General features: G+C 39.0%; 1 protein-coding gene across 1 annotated transcript in view; it reads right to left on the bottom strand.

The window, feature by feature from the left end:
* The window catches only part of LOC106084026 (2-acylglycerol O-acyltransferase 2), a 32,622-nt gene that overhangs the window by 11,489 nt on the left and 2,506 nt on the right, over positions 1–18,627 (bottom strand). The gene's annotated exons all lie outside the window — the stretch shown is intronic.

The following is an 18,627-nucleotide window of genomic DNA, read 5'->3' as shown; positions in this document are numbered from 1 at the left end:
GACCATTCCAAATTTTGTGGACAACGGGTATTAAATGACGCTTTTACTTTAAAGCGGGAGATCGGTCTATATGACAATTATATTTAAATATGGTGCGACCTCGACCATACTCAGCAAGGATGTCGAGCATGAAACTCATTGTTTCAAATTTCAGCGAAATCGGGTATAAAATACACATTCCATGGGCTCAATACCATGAAACGGAAAATCAATCTATAAAACAGTTATGTACATCCTGTACATGGCGCTTCTCTAGCTCAGGCCATTCTTCTGTTCTACGGGGGAAGGGTGTAGCAGCTTGGTGCCATGCTATATGCGGCGTGATTGATAAAATACCAGGGTAGTACTTGGGGGCAGCCGGTCCTTCCCGCTACCTTCTGTATACACGGATGCGTCTAAATTGGATGGGGGCAATGGAACAGGAATTTGGGATTCTTATGGACTAATGTATGGGTTCAGAGTCTTTCAAATGGTGTTGCTGTGAAAGCGGCGCACAGTGTCGCCTCTTAGTGTAAAGTTGAACGAAAACAGTTAGAGTTAACATATAAAGGGTGATTTTTTTGAGGTTAGGATTTTCATGCATTAGTATTTGACAGATCACGTGGGATTTCAGACATGGTGTCAAAGAGAAAGATGCTCAGTATGCTTTGACATTTCATCATGAATAGACTTACTAACGAGCAACGCTTGCAAATCATTGAATTTTATTACCAAAATCAGTGTTCGGTTCGAAATGTGTTCATTCACCGTAACGTTGCGTCCAACAGCATCTTTGAAAAAATACGGTCCAATGATTCCACCAGCGTACAAACCACACCAAACAGTGCATTTTTCGGGATGCATGGGCAGTTCTTGAACGGTTTCTGGTTGCTCTTCACTCCAAATGCGGCAATTTTGCTTATTTACGTAGCCATTCAACCAGAAATGAGCCTCATCGCTGAACAAAATTTGTCAAAATTTGAACACATTTCGAACCGAACACTGATTTTGGTAATAAAATTCAATGATTTGCAAGCGTTGCTCGTTAGTAAGTCTATTCACGATGAAATGTCAAAGCATACTGAGCATCTTTCTCTTTGACACCATGTCTGAAATCCCACGTGATCTGTCAAATACTAATGCATGAAAATCCTAACCTCAAAAAAATCACCCTTTAGCTCCAAAATTTTACACAGACGAATATTTGAGTGTAATAAAGAAAAAAGTGAAGCATGGTCCAAATCGGTCTATAACGTGATGTAGCTCCCATTTAAACCGATCTCCCGATTTAACTTTTTGAGCCTCCAGAGATCGCAATTATTATCCGATTTGTCTGAAATTTAGCATGATGACGTCGGTTAAGAGTCTTAACAAATCTATCTATAAACTGATGCAAATGCAAATTTGCCCATGAACATTCCATTAAGGAGTGCTGCCCGATTTAATTTTAAGCTCAATGATAAGGGACCTCCTTTTTAAAGCCGAATACAAACGGCGTGCCGCAGAGCGACACCTCCTTGAGGAGAAGTTTTTACATGTGCAAGGACTTCGCTTATCCTAGGCATGAAAGCATAACTTATGACTGCTAATAGGAGTCCTGACTGATCGTTGCATATCTTTGACGTCACACTGGGTACAGGGAGAGGCAGACTTCTGCGGATGAGTTATTAGGGGGAGGATTCTAAAGGCTAATAAGGACATTTTAATTTTGTCAGCAGATAAAGGAGGCAAAACAGTAGCATTGCAAAAAAATGAATACGATACAAAAATGCGAAGCATCTAAACGTCTAAAAAGGGATCCCACTTCAGGACTACAGGCAAAAAACAACAAATTAGTAGACAAATTATTCAAAATGAATATAATAAGCATTGAACAACAAGAATCTGTTGACGAATTATACCGCGATTGCCCCAAGAATTTATGGCATACTCAAAATCCATAAGGAGGGAACACCATTCAGGTCGATTTGTTCATCGATTAATTCCCCAACATATGGGCTATCGAAATATCTTACAGACGTATTAAATAACTTGACTAGAGATTCACAATGTAACATACGGGCGGGATAGAATTCAAATCCAAAATCAATGACAAGGAAATCAGAGGCAATGATTAATAATTAATATCTTTCGACGTTGTGTCTCTATTTCCAAGCATACCGGTTAATTTAGCTATAAACACTATAACCGAAAAGTGGAACGACATCCCGGAGCACTCAAAGATACCATAGGAATTATTTATAGAATTGTTAACATTATGCATAAAAGATTCTAGATATTATACATACCATGAGAAATTGTATGAGCAAAAGAAAGGCATGCCAATGGGTTCACCCATCTCTCCGATAATCGCCGATATTGTAATGGAAAGCTTACTAGACGCTTCAATTGAGAAAATTACAACAAAACCAAGATTTCTGACCAAATACGTGGACGATATATTTTGTGTATTGGAAAGAACGGAAGTGGAAAATACTCTACAAGTTCTTAATTCCTTCCACCCACAAGTCTCGTTCACAATGGAACGTGAATCAAACAACAAATTGCCATATCTTGACACCGTGTCCACCGGCATCAAAATATGTTTAAATTAAATTGGTATCAAAAAGATACAGCATCTGCAAGACTCATAAATTATTATTCAAATCATCGGAGAAGAATACAAATAAATACGGCTACTAATTTTATCGACAGAGTATTAAAAATCAATGACAAAATATATCATCAAGAAAACGAAAGAAAAATTCAACAAATATTTCTATTAGATGACTTCCCAAGCACAGCTATTAAAGACCTTATAAAATTCGTCTAGAATAGAATTACGAACAACGAAATTGAACCAACACCAAAAATCTTCAAGAAAACGACGTATATTCCAGGATTTTCGGAAAGGCTTACCAATTCCAATATATTGGGTTGCCCAAAGAGTAATTGTCGGTAATATAGTAGTAATATAGTCGGCATTGACAAATTTGTTCAACGGCTTGTGACTCTGTAATTGCATTCTTTCTTCTGTCAGTTATCAGCTGTTACTTTTAGCTTGCTTTAGAAAAAAAGTGCGCGAAATTTTGTTTACATTTGTTTGTTTGGTGTCAATTTTAATATGGGTACCACATGTATTGAAAGAAATTCATTTAACAAACCGAATCAACGCTTGTGATATGCACCTTAAACGCAATGAATTCGATCCGTTTTAAAAACGAATCATAACTGGAGATGAAAAATGGATTGTTTACAACAACATTAGTCGAAAACGATCATGGTCCAAGAAAGGTGAACCAGCTCAAACCACTTCAAAGGCTGATATCCACCAAAAGAAGGTTATGCTGTCTATTTGGTGGGATTGGAAGGGTGTGGTATATTTTGAGCTGCTTCCAAGGAACCAAACGATTAATTCGGATGTTTACTGTCAACAATTGGACAAATTGAATACAGCCATCAAGGAGAAGCGACCAGAATTGGTCAATCGTAAAGGTGTCATATTCCACCAGGACAACGCTAGACCGCACACATCTTTGGTCACTCGCCAAAAACTGAGTGAGCTTGGCTGGGAACTTTTGATGCATCCACCATATAGCCCTGACCTTGCACCATCAGACTACCATTTATTTCGATCTTTGCAGAACTCCTTAAATGGTAAAACTTTCGGCAATGATGAGACTATAAAATCGCACTTGGTTAAGTTTTTTGCTGATAAAGGCCAGAAGTTCTATGAGCATGGAATACTAAATTTGCCAGGAAGATGGCAAAAGGTTGTCGAACAAAATGGCAATTATATATTGTATTTGATTTAAGTTCATTCTATGTTTTATTAAAAATGCATTTACTTTCTTTTGAAAAATCCGCAATTACTTTTTGGGCAACCAAATATATAACAGGGAAAAATACCAGCTTGCTTTAAAAAGCCACAACACACTAAATAGTATATTCGGCAGGACTAAATCAGGGATGAAAAAGGAGGACAAATCAAATGTAGTTTATAAGATTAAATGTAACGGGGATGAAGCTAATTTATGTCAAATGACATATGTAGGAACAACCAAAACTAAATTAAAGACAAGATTATCATCTCACAAATCTGACCAGAAAATGAAAGACAAACGTTTAGAACAAAAAACTGCACTTGCAGCACATTGCACTTTAACAGGCCATACAACAAATTTTAAAGATGTAGACATACTATCACAAGAATCCAATCAGAAAAGACTAGATTGGAAATGTTACATATTATTGACACAAACGTATAAACTTTAAGAAAGACACAGAAAATTGTGCTCAAAGTTACAGGAATTTGGTGCAAAAATACAGACAAAAATGAGAGAGCTTTAGTCGAACTTGTGCACTGTAAAGGAAAAGTCAATTGTTTTGTTTCAAAATATAATTATTTTCAAATGTATAATGTTATAATTTTTTTAAAATTACTTGTTTGTTAAATTTATAGTTGAAACCCTGATAAAGATCACCGGCGGTGGTCGAAATATTCGTAAAAATTACAAATAAAACAATTATATAAAACACCAACACCTGTTTTTGTGAATTGTTCAATGACCTCGAGCCAAACCAAGAAGACAATGTAAAAAGAGAAACCGTGAAAATAACTTGACAACAACTACCCATGGTGGAGGGTATATAAGATTCGGCCCTGCCAAACTTAGCTTATTTTTACTTGTTTTTGTGTCACCTAACAAGTACTAGAATTTTTCCAAGACAAATTTTGAGGTATTTTTCTACTCATTCGTCAGTTATGGGTTAACTGCGTGCAATCTACCCATGTTGATTTTTGAGTTTCTTAAGAGTCAAATAAATAGTGGTTGACACAGTTGCTATTATTTTTAAAATTCGTTAAGTAATCATTATGTTTGCCCAATATTATTAATCTTATATTTTTTTTAAGTTTTATTGCCCTATAGGGTCATAAAAGCACCAAAATTAGAATTGATATAAAATTCGATTAACTAAATGTTTTAACCCATATTGACATTTGAAGAAACGGTTGATATCAACCAGGGGGGTTGTATTGCATATGCTATACATATATATAGTATAGTCTGGAGTTACCTCCCATCACTTTGCTTTCTCTGTAAACTAATCTGATGTGAACATTTACGGCCTTATTCTCAAAAATTTGCTATGATGGGTGTTTAGCCAAGGGCTAAACTCATTGACACTCACTGTATAGCAAAACAAAAGTCCAAAAATTCCAATTCGCCGTAGCTAGCGGTTTGCGATCATACACACATATGTCACCTACATACGTACATATGAGTGTGTAGCCGCCGCTAGCTATTGGTTTTTGCATACAAGAGTTTGTTATTGTTTTTTTGCTGAATGCAGCCAATATGCCTGTTGAATAGGCTGCAGTGACGACGGCTACGTCATTATGTTTATTATGTTTGCGCCCTTTAACTCGACCACACCGTGACAAGTGAAGAAAAAACCGTGACAAGTGAAGAAAAAAGAAATTTTGTACATTTTATAAAAAGTAGAGACATCAAGTCAAATGTGTATACAAAAAACAATCTAAACATACAGTGGTGTCAAAAAAAAGAGTACATAAAAACCTGAAACAAAAGTTAAAGACAAATACATGTGAATAAAGAAAAGAACACAAAATACTTACCTCTTAACTAAATGAATTTATACATAAATACCTGGAAAAGAAAAAACTAATCTAGAATTGCACTTACCCCATGTGTTATTTACCTACCTATATACTTACCTACATATAAATATACCTACCTACATACTTACCTTGTAACCCAAAAATAAATAACAAAAAGCAAGAAGCTATTTACGCTGTGGAATAATATACTTACCCAAATGTTCATAATTCTTAAATAATTCTTAAAGCTACTATTGTCCAGTGATTAAATCTAATTAATAAGGCATCTTTTATACTCTATTGCACGTACCCATTGGTTATACTTACTCATCAATAAATCTGTGAACTGAAATCTAAAAGTGGCAATTGGACATACTTTGAAAAGGCAAAATAAAAGGTTTGACCGATAACATTTTGGTCCATTCGAACCGAATTGTGTTTTGTGAAATAAAATACCGTGATAGAAAATTGAAAAAACAAAATTTTGTTAATAAAAAAAAAATGTGCTTTGTACCTACCAAAAACCTGTGAGAATAAAGCAAAGAAAATCTGAGGAAAAAAAGAAAAGTTATAAATGCAAAAGTGGTTTGTGAGTGTTGGTGTACTTACAAAAAAAAGAAAGACAAAGAATTTTTTTTAACCAAGAACATTGTGAGGTTTGCCAAGATCAATTGATTTTTTTGGTGTGAAATTTTTTAATAAAACTAAAACTTTGGAAACAAAATTTTTAAACGGTGCTGCGCGCGTTCGTGACAAAAACACACACACAGACTAAAAACAACAACATTTTCTTCAATTTCGTGAACTAGGAAGGTTCTCGAAAAATCTGGGGTTATACCGTTACAACGGTCTGCTAATTCAGCCACGCATCCAAAGGGAAAAGCAGACGGACACACATACACACAAACACCCAAATCTCTATATACCAAAGTGAGTACAAGCTTGTTTTTTCGTTTTTTGGCGCGACAAGCCAACGAAATATACTGGGTGCTGCTAGAAGAATCTCCACCTGCTGCTGTAAGGATGGAATTGTTCGTGCTTTTTGCTTGACCCTATATATTTTGTATGTTTGACCCGTGCAATCTTATGAAATTGGAAATTTGTTTGACCCGTTTACAAAATTTTTTGCGGTAAACATCCTTGACCCTTGTTTTTGACTCTTGCGTGTTTTCATATGAACAAAAAGAATTTACCTTAAATCAATTGTTTTTCGTGAACTTTTTTTGGGACGGACTTCCCATCGTTGTCGTTTGTTAAAGAGGACATTTCGCCGAGATTAAAGAAATATTTTAACAAAAGATAAAGATCATTTTTTGGAAATTTTATAACAAACCTTCGTGAACGAACTTTATAACGACCCCACGTATGCACTTGCCTTGTGATATATGACAAAATGACTCAAGTCAACATTTAAGTAAATCAGTGTATAAAGAAGCAAATGAAACTAAGTCCATTGCGAACCCTTTAGTTGGATCCTTTGATCATTTTATTAGACTGTTGCGAGTGCGGCATTAAGCGGTTTTAGTCAAAAAAAAAAAAAAAAAGAAAGAGAACATTTGTTTTTATCGTGGACAAACGTTACACGATTGAATTTTGTTTTACAAAAATTTTTTTTTGAAAGATCACACAACGTTTTGTCGGAAAGCTTAATAAACCGTTTTGGATTTGGCGGATTTTGGAAAAAAATTTTTTAGGAAATTTGCTACCGAACATACACTGCAAACTGATCCTTCCTTGATACCCTACGATTATTTGCTACGTCTGTTATTCTCCAAAGTGACCCAAGTTAAACATTTTTATTGTATCACGTCCCCACAGGGTACCAAGTACCAAAGCACAAAGGCGTCGGTTTTTGTTGTGGTTTTGTTGCGAATTGCAAATCTGAGGAACCTTTTTCGTTTCCTGTGCGGAATTTTTGGAATAGGTGTTTATGTGACCCTTTCTACCGAAATCATTCTTCTGATTGTTTGATGTGATTGCTGACACTCTGGTTTTACATCTTCTGTTTTTGTACATTGTGAAGTAGAATACCTGATACGTTTTCCAAAGCCTACTTCTAACCCACCAAGACGAAAATTGAATAAATTTTTCCAATTTTTGCGCCTAGAATTCGGGATCTGACCCTTCAAAAAGTAAATTTCTGAATAGTGGTCATACACCGACTGTGATTAACATTTTGTTTTGTCTTCTCATTCTTTGGTTTGGATAAAAATAAAGTTTGAAGGAAGAGATTTTAAACAAAATGGAGAAGGCAAAGTTTAAGAGTGACAGGTTTGCGAATAGCGTCAACGATTTGGTAGATTTCGACAACACATTTGCAGCTGCAAAATCTGATGATAATATACATAGTCTTGAGGCTCTAAGGGTGGAGTTAGATTCATTGTGGGACAACGTCAAGAAATCGTACTTAGACTGTCGCGATCATATCACCGCGGCGGAAGAGACCGCCATAGATAAGAACAAGCTTCGATCTCATTACAAAGATGCTCGACTAAGCTACATGCGTGTTGTAGGTTCGTTGAATTCGGATATTAACGCATTGAAGGATCAAGCGACCCAGGAGAAAATAGAAGGAGAATCGATGCAACAAGCCAGACCCGAAGATGTAGATTTTGCGCCAGTTTCAAGACTCCCACCGTGTGATACAGACACATTTAAGGGAGGATACACAGCTTGGCCAACTTTTAGGGACCTCTTCACCGCCATTTATATAAAAAATTCCAAATTAAGCAATGTCGAAAAACTTTTTCATCTTACCCAAAAGACTACAGGGGAAGCGAGAGAGATCATAAGCAACGTGCCTCTGACGAACGATGGCTTTAAACTAGCTTGGTCAAGTTTAACTAACCGATATGAAAACAAAAGGATGCAAGTCAATGAACAATTGAAAGTATTGTTTAATTTGCCGGACGTCACGGTAGATTGTTCTTATTCAGTTCAAAAACTGCAACGGACAGTGAATAGTTGCATACAGACCCTGGAAACACTGGGAGTAGAAGTTGAACAGTGGGACCCAATGTTAATTTACTTATGCTCTGCAAAATTGCCAAGACCCTTTTTGGGGGAATTTGAAAATTCTCTGGAGGATTGTAAGATTCTCCCAAAATGGGAGGAATTTAACAAATTCCTGTCCCATAAGTTTAAGACACTCGAATCTGTGAGCAACATTAAATCAACGTATAGCAAGCACAGTAATAGGCAAGAAAATTTCAGAAAGGATAAATACGTAAATAGTTTTCACACCAACACTTTACAAAATATCAAATCATCTGGGGTAAAGAATAATTATAACCAGAGTCAATCCTCAATGACTCGAAACCAAAATGGTCAAAGTTGCCAAATTTGTAAGGCGACACATTTTATTCGAGATTGCCCAAAGTTTATCAAAAAGAACATTAATGATAGAATTCACATTGTGAAGATTTCGCATTTGTGTTACAATTGTCTTTCATCGAACCATGGGGTTAAGGAATGCAAAAGCAAGTTTACATGCCGCGAATGCAACTTGCGACATCATACAATGCTACATAAGGGACAAGAGACCCAACCTCGTAATCAAGACTCAGCTAGAGATGCAGTACAACCTAGTTCTAGTGCTGCAGCTCTTACAACTCGTATACAGTCCACACCAGACACACAACAGAATAACATTACAACTTTGACCCTTCAGGATAATCGAATTTGGGAGCATCATCCGGGGGGAACCTTACTTTTTACTGCTATAGTGCAAATAGAATCTAGAGGACAGCTATTCGATGCCAGGGCGATTATTGACTCTGGATCGCAGTCCACTTTCATTACGGAAAAACTCAAGAACAAGTTGAGTCTTCCAACTAAACGGAACTTAGTACACGTTACGGGACTTAGCCAAATTGTAGCTGAGACTTCAAATAAGGCTTGTCTTTTCACCTTGCGTACTCGTTTAGACCCTAGATTTGAATTAGAGGTTTGGGCACCCGTTTTAAAGACCCTACCTTCTAACTTACCACCGCACAACTTAGACCTAGCACAACTTCGTGATGTTGCCAACCTTGAATTGGCAGACCCGAAGTTCTACATTAGCCAGCCAGTGGACCTATTGATTGGAATGGACATAGGACCCCTTATCTTTGAAATTGGATCCCCTATGAGGACAATCAGCTCACTCTTGGCTCAAAACACTGTTTTTGGATGGATAGTGGGAGGACCCATCGCACATGAAGCAACGGACAACAGCCGAGTTTCTTTACATAGTACAGTATCAATAGAGAAAGTCCTTACGCGATTTTGGGAGATGGAGGAGACCCCCAAAAAGATTTTGAGGTCTGAAGAAGACATGTTTTGCGAACAAAGCTTTAAAGACACTGTAAGGCGTAACTCTAAGGGAAGATATATTGTGACCCTCCCTTTTAAAAATTGTGAAGAGTTGGGAAACTCGAGGAATATCGCAATGGCACAATTCTACAGAATGGAAAGAAAGCTTCAAAAAACCCCGGAAATCAAGGAGCAGTACGATAATGCCATTCTCGAATATCTGAAATTGGGACATATGAGGAAAATTACGGCACAGGAGATAACAAAGACTCCGAATTACTATTTGCCGCATCATGCTGTCATTAAGCCAGACCGACTCACTACAAAGCTTAGGGTAGTTTTCAACGCGTCAAGTCCGTCGTCGAACAGAAGGAGCCTAAATGATAACTTGTTTGCTGGACCCATTCTGCAGCAAGATCTTGTTTTACAAATTTTGAAGTGGAGGTTCTTCAAATACGTATTTAATGCGGATGTCACAAAAATGTATAGACAGATTCTTCTCGACCCTAGTCAGACACAATTCCAGAGAATACTTTTTAGAAAATCTCCAAAGGACCCAGTTGAGGATTTTGAGCTCTTGACTGTAACATTTGGAGTAAACTGCGCGCCTTTCCTTGCAATCCGGACACTTCTTCAACTTGCGGAAGACGTGACGGACACATACCCCCTTGCGTCAAAGATCATTCGAGAGAATCTATATGTTGATGATGTTCTTGCCGGAGCTCATACAGTTGAAGAAGCCATCAAATCCCGAAAAGAGTTAATTTCGGCCTTGGACTCTGCTGGATTTCAACTTATGAAATGGACATCAAATGATCACAAAATTATTCAAGATTTACCGGCAGAACAACTTCTTCCAGTAAATTGGCTAGAGCTTTCTGAAGACTCCTCGACCAAGACTCTTGGCATCCGGTGGAATATTTCGGGGGATTTTTTCACTTTCACCCAACCGTTACTCGAAATCAGACAGTCATACACGAAAAGAGAAGTTTTATCGGCCATAGCGAAATTGTTTGACCCTTGCGGGTGGTTGGCCCCAATAGTTGTCGTGGCAAAGCTAGTCATGCAGCAAGTATGGCTGGATAAAATCGACTGGGATGACGCGCTTAAGCCAATAACCTTGATAAACTGGCAAAACTTTGTAAAACACACAAAGGCTATAGAATCGGTTAAAGTTCCACGGTGGATACATTTCACGCCTGGCTCGCAAGTTGAAGTACACGGTTTCTGTGATGCCTCCGAAAGTGCATATGGTGCAGCATTGTATATTAGGGTGGAACATGACAACCACCAAACCGATACTTTCCTATTAGCGGCCAAGACCCGTGTTGCCCCGATAAAAAAGATTTCCTTGCCGAGACTCGAACTCTGTGGAGCAGTGCTTCTATCAAAATTAGCTTCAGCAACCACAACCAATCTTCAGATTTCGAATTTTAAGACCCAGTTTTGGACGGATTCCACAATTGTTTTATCATGGCTAAAAAAACCGGCCTGTGCATGGAGTACCTTCGTTGGAAACCGAGTGTCAGAAATTTTAGAGAACGTGGGCAATGAAAACTGGCGCCACGTAGACTCGGAGAGCAACCCTGCGGACATTGCTAGTAGAGGATGCACACCTTCAGATTTAAAGGAACACTGTTTATGGTGGCATGGTCCACAATGGTTAAAATTTCCCAAAGATAGATGGCCGACTTTCCAAGACCCTTCAGACACAAATCTTGAAGCAAAAGCATTGAAAGTTTTTGCCACCTCAACTTTCGAGGATCCTTTGGTGAGATTCTCATCCCTGTCGAGGGCGTATAGGGTTATAAGCTATGTTCTGCGTTATTGGCGTAACACTGGTGCAGGTCGTTCTCATCTAAGGATTACATCAATTGAAGTTACTGCAGAAGAGATTCAAGATGTCAAACGACGCTTAATTATACTGACCCAAGGGAGTTACTTTGCCCCTGAATACCGTGATCTACAGAACAATGTTAGAATTTCTCCCAGTAGCAGTTTGCTAACATTGAATCCGTTTTTAGACTCCAAGGGAGTCATGCGAGCCAACGGCCGCTTAGTTCAGTCTCCTGTGCTGACTTACGACGAGAGACACCCGATTATTTTGCCATACGAGGCAAGACTTACGCAGCTCCTAGTAGAATTCGCTCACAAGATAACTATTCACGGTGGTAACCAACTCATGACCAGGGTATTACGATCTGAATTCTGGATATTCAGACTAAAACCGTTGGTGAAAAAGGTTATCCATAATTGCAAAACTTGCATCTTATACAAGGAACACACTCAATCTCAGATTATGGCAGCCTTGCCACCTGAGCGCACATTCCTTTCTAGACCCTTTACGAATACTGGAGTAGACTTTGCCGGACCCTTCAATATTAAAAGTTATTCCGGCCGTGCTTGTGTCATTACGAAGGGATACATCTGCATTTTTGTGTGCTTCGCAACAAAAGCCGTTCACTTAGAAGCAACAACAGATTTATCCTCACAATCTTTTCTAGCTGCCTTTTCGCGATTCATCGGTCGAAGAGGTTGTCCTGCTTGCCTATATTCTGACAACGGGAAGAATTTTGTAGGGGCCTCAGAAATTCTGAGAAAGGATCGCCTCGAACTTTTTAAGAGTCTTCGGAATCAAGTCTCACAGCAAAATGCTTATCAAAACTTTGTCTGGAAATTCATACCTCCGGGCGCCCCTCATATGGGCGGCCTGTGGGAGGCGGGCGTCAAGTCTCTCAAGACCCATCTTCGTAAATTCATCCCCAAGATGAACTTCACATTTGAGGAACTTTGTACAATATTAGCGCGCATAGAATCTTGTTTGAATTCAAGACCCTTGAGCGTAGCGAGTGACGACCCAAACGACTTGTCTCCACTTACTCCTGGTCATTTTCTTATCGGCACACCTATTCTTGCGCTGGCTGAACCCAATGTCTCTGACCAAGATTTGACCCTTGTAAATAGATGGAAACGACTCAAGATCGTTTCTCAATATTTTTGTATGCGCTGGAAGTCCGAGTATCTCAAAGAACTTCACCGTAGAACAAAATGGAAGTACCAACAAGACAATCTTAAAGAAAATGACTTAGTCGTTATCAGGGACGACAGGTTCCCTCCCACTGAGTGGGTAATGGGGCGCGTTGAAAGAACTCATCCTGGAACCGACCAAAATACACGTGTCGTCGACATTAGAACCCCTCACGGTACATTGAGTAGACCCATAACTAAACTGGTCAAACTTTTTTCCGCCTGACTAGGCTGTTGCGCCTCTAACCAAAAACAAAGTACTCCTCCAAATCTTTTATTTTCAGGAATGGCAGCATATTTGCCCTGGCCCGAAGACGAGCGCCAACAAGGCAGAGAGGGACGGGATCGAAAAGACCGAAGAGCGGAACCCCGGCCCCAACGAAATCAGTCTCGGAATCGTGATCACGATCGCGAGTATGTAGATCGGCGCGGAAGACCCACAACCTGGCAGTACTCTTGCGGTCTCTGCCAAGACGATCACGCGTTAAGTACATGCCGCCGATTCCGGGACCAGACCCCATACCAGCGGTATGAGACGGTGGAGCGTCGCGGGTATTGCCGCAATTGCTTGGCTCGTAGTCATCTCGCTCCCGATTGCCAGTCTGTTGCAGGCTGCCGTCGCTGTGAGGTACGACATCACACCCTGCTGCATGGGGCACCGCAGCTCGAAAACATGGAGAGGCCCGCAGATGATTTTGCACTCGCCAATAACGCTAGACCCGCACCAACAGCATCCCCACCCTTTAGGTGGGATCTTGTTTTCGTGCCAACTGCCATGGTACGAGTAGCAGAAGACGGGGTGGATACTTGGGCCACAGTGCGAGCATTGATCAACCAAGCGGCTACAATGTCTCGGCTGGCCTATTCTACATTCCGGCGACTTGGCTTACGATCATTCACATACCAGGGCCACAGGTTCACAACCTTCCGGTTAATGCACCGCAGACCAAATAGCAACTGGGCACTTAAGGTGAATGCCCTTATCACAGATGCGTTACCATTTCGACCCTACTCAGAACCTCTATTGGAGGACCCGACCCGTGATCTAGCACCGGACACCCTTGCAGATACAGACCCTAGAGCCAATACTTCGATAGATTTAGAGTTGGGCGCTGACGTTTACCCGAGACTTCAGAGAGATGGTCATGTTTTTGCCGGAATCGGAGATGTCAACGCCTTCCAGACAACACTCGGCTATGTCTTCGTGGGCCCTATTAGAAATATGCATAGACACTAATCTAGAACTTATAAAAAAAAAAAAAAAGATGTAACACTTGTCACGGGCGGGCCAGAATGTTTAGCCAAGGGCTAAACTCATTGACACTCACTGTATAGCAAAACAAAAGTCCAAAAATTCCAATTCGCCGTAGCTAGCGGTTTGCGATCATACACACATATGTCACCTACATACGTACATATGAGTGTGTAGCCGCCGCTAGCTATTGGTTTTTGCATACAAGAGTTTGTTATTGTTTTTTTGCTGAATGCAGCCAATATGCCTGTTGAATAGGCTGCAGTGACGACGGCTACGTCATTATGTTTATTATGTTTGCGCCCTTTAACTCGACCACACCGTGACAAGTGAAGAAAAAACCGTGACAAGTGAAGAAAAAAGAAATTTTGTACATTTTATAAAAAGTAGAGACATCAAGTCAAATGTGTATACAAAAAACAATCTAAACATACAGTGGTGTCAAAAAAAAGAGTACATAAAAACCTGAAACAAAAGTTAAAGACAAATACATGTGAATAAAGAAAAGAACACAAAATACTTACCTCTTAACTAAATGAATTTATACATAAATACCTGGAAAAGAAAAAACTAATCTAGAATTGCACTTACCCCATGTGTTATTTACCTACCTATATACTTACCTACATATAAATATACCTACCTACATACTTACCTTGTAACCCAAAAATAAATAACAAAAAGCAAGAAGCTATTTACGCTGTGGAATAATATACTTACCCAAATGTTCATAATTCTTAAATAATTCTTAAAGCTACTATTGTCCAGTGATTAAATCTAATTAATAAGGCATCTTTTATACTCTATTGCACGTACCCATTGGTTATACTTACTCATCAATAAATCTGTGAACTGAAATCTAAAAGTGGCAATTGGACATACTTTGAAAAGGCAAAATAAAAGGTTTGACCGATAACAATGGGTTTAGAACCACTTTTTGCTTAATAAACTGATCGTCGTACTCACAAACACAAAATAACACTCAAATAACTATAAAACGTTTTTAGAATTTTTTCGATGTTTTATCTGACAATTCCAGTTATTTGACAATGACAAATAGTTACTAAAAATAGAAATTAAATTAATTTTTCAAATTACTGGTGCTGGTTTTAAGATTTTTAAAAAGCGTGCGGATTTTAACCCGCCCTATGCCACTATGGACATACATGTACCAAAGCCAGTTATCGGCTTGCTGATCGCTCAAAATCATTAAAACTCAATCTATACAAGAAATTCCCCTATCGTATTCCTATCTATGCCCTAAGTGGGCTCCACAATATGTCGCACATATGTCGCGTTATCTCTTTGAAATTTGGAATGGTTAGAGCTGAGGTGTGCAAAATTGCAAGGCGCAAGGCTGTACGGGTGTCTTTTAGTAGCCCCCTAAATATGGTCTTCTCGGTATTACGTATATTTGTTGATGCTGCCAAATCTGGTCCGATGTCCAAAAACAAAATCAAAGAAAAAAACGAATTAAGATATCTTACACTTGGAGAAAAATTGATACCAAACGTACTCATTTCGGTATTGATAGTACAGCAACATCGTATTGTACAAAAACAATACCGGATGGTATGGATGAACTATAAAATGATTAGTACCGTTTGGTAATAGCCTCATTACCGAACTGGCATTGGTTTTAAAAACAATCTGTTGTTATTTTTAGCCCCATTTCAGTACCATACGGTATTGATAGTGAAGCAACAACCTATGGTACAAAAACGATACCGGATGAACTATAAAATGATTAGTACCGTTTGGTATTAGCCTTATTACCGAACTGCTATTGGTTTTAATAACAATCTGTTTATATTTTTAACACCATTTCAGTACCACACGGTATTGATAGTGAAGCAACAACCTATGGTACAAAAACAATACCGGATGGTATGGATGAAATACAAAATGATTAGTACCGTTTGGTACCAGCCTTATTATCGAACTGCTATTGGTTTTAATAACAGTCTGTTTTTATTTTAAGCACCATTTCAGAACCATACGGTGTTGATAGTGAAGCAACAACCTATGGTACAAAAACAATACCGGATTTTATGGATGAAATATTAAATGATTAGTACCGTTTGATACCAGCCTTATTACCGAATTGTATTGGTTTAAATAGCAATCTGTTGTAATTTTTAGCACCATTTCAGAACCATACGGTGTTGATAGTGAAGCAACAACCTATGGTACAAAAACAATACCGGATTTTATGGATGAAATATTAAATGATTAGTACCGTTTGATACCAGCCTTATTACCGAATTGTATTGGTTTAAATAGCAATCTGTTGTAATTTTTAGCACCATTTCAGAATGATACGGTATTGATAGTGAAGTAACGCCCTATGGTACAAAAACAATACCGGATGGTATTGATGAAATATAAAATGATTAGTAGCGTTTGGTACCAGCCTTGTTACCGAATTGGTATTGGTTTTAATAACAATCTGCTTTTATTTTTAGCACCATTTCAGTACCACACGGTATTGATAGTGAAGCAACAACCTATGGTACAAAAACAATACCGGATGGTACGGATGAACTATAAAATGATTAGTACCGTTTGGTACTAGCCTTATTACCGAATTGGTATTGGTTTAAATACCAATCTGTTTTTATTTTTAGCACCATACGGTATTGATAGTGAAGCAACGCCCTATGGTACAAAAACAACACCGGATGGTATGGATGAACTATAAAATGATTAGTACCCTTTGGTACTAGCTTTTTACCGAACTGCTATTAGTTTTAATACCAATCTGTTATTGTTTTTAGCATCAGAGCGTTATTGGTCTTAGTACCAAACCGTTATTGATTATTCCAATGTCAATTTAATCCAATTTTATTTCGATTGTTTATGTTTATAATTACAAAAAGTTATGTTACACCGTTGTTAAGTTCAAAGCTCAACAACACTTCTGGCGCGATGACAAGAATATAAATATGTCGCCGTCAATTTTTAAGTTCCTTTGTCTGGCATTGAATTGATATCAAATGGTATTAAAAATCCTTACCAATGCCGCGAACAAAATAATACCAGACGGTATTGGCAAAGTACCGTCATATTTCTATCAGTGTAGTTACTTATTTAGAATTTTGCAGTTAAAAGTGTAAATTTTCTTCAAGATACCTATAATAAAGTAAATTTTCTTCAAAATACCCCATTTCATGCAAAGCTGGTTTCTAAATCGGCATTACTTAGTAAAATTACTGTGGAGGCTACAAATATTTTTGGATGCACAACATTTTTTGCATGGGTTTAGGGGACATATGGAGTAAAAAACATAAACCCAACTGGGCTTTAGAATTTGAGAATTCGAGGGATTTTTCCAATTTTTAAATAAAAAATTGCAAATGAGCCATATCGGTTCATATTTACAGCTCCTATAAAATCCGATCTCCCGATTTGACCCCTGAGCTCCTGGAAGCTGCAATTTTTGTCCGATTTGGTTTAAATTTTGCATGTAGTGTCTGCTATGACTTCTAATAACTATACAAAGTACGGTCCAAAACGATTTATAACCTGATATAGGTCCAATATTAACCGATCCGGCCGATACGGGATGAGTATGAGCACCACACAGGCTGGAACTTTGAGCTCTGGCTTGTGTGGTGCCCATCGTTATCACGGGAAGCTTAGCTGAAAGCTACCGGGCGCGTCCACAGGTTGCGGATGGTGGAAAGCTCCGTTTTTTATGCGGAGTAGCTGCAAATGCGGCCGCGGGCAGTCAGCGATTTTCGAGAGGAGAGTCTTAGTGAGGAGTCAGGTGGCACTGGCTCTTAATTAAATACTGAGTGCCAATGATTCTCGAGATGACAAGGCGAGTTATTGGCGCCTTCAAATAACCGATGGTCAACATCAGCGTCTGTTCCCAGGTTAGGGGCGGCTGGCGGCGAGCGTCGGATCTTGGAGCAAGCGGCTCGCCACAACGAGGGATACATGTAATCCCACAAACCCATGGGGTTGGGGCGCTGGGCCAATAACCCGCCCCCGGAACAAAGGAATAGTAAAAACGGACCCCCCCCCCAACGTTGACGACCCACGCAAACGAAAAAAGGACCATGATTTGCGGATCTGCACCTGGAATGTCCGCACTCTTTATAGAGAAGGTGCAGTATACGCGCTGGCGAATGTATCAGAGAAGTACAAGGCAGATATAACCGCCTTACAGGAAGTCCGATGGACTGGGAATGGCGTCACTACAACACCAAACGGTGACGAACTATACTATATCTGCCATAACACGAGGCATGAATTTGGCTGTGGATTTGGGGTTAATCGGATACTGAAACACATTGTCTCCAGCTTTACTCCGGTGGATGAGAGGCTGGCCACAATTCGCATAAAAGCCAAATTCTTCAACATCAGCCTTATTTGTGCCCATGCCCCGACGAAAGACAAAGATGAGCAGACCAAGGATATTTTCTACGAGCGCCTAGAGAGAAAATGTGACCGCTGCCCCGCCCATGAT

The sequence above is a fragment of the Stomoxys calcitrans genome, chromosome 5 (genome assembly GCF_963082655.1).
Source record: "Stomoxys calcitrans chromosome 5, idStoCalc2.1, whole genome shotgun sequence".
Taxonomy (NCBI): Eukaryota; Metazoa; Arthropoda; class Insecta; order Diptera; family Muscidae; genus Stomoxys; species Stomoxys calcitrans.
Note: the sequence above shows the minus strand (reverse complement) of the source record. Positions and strands in the feature narration are given on the sequence as shown.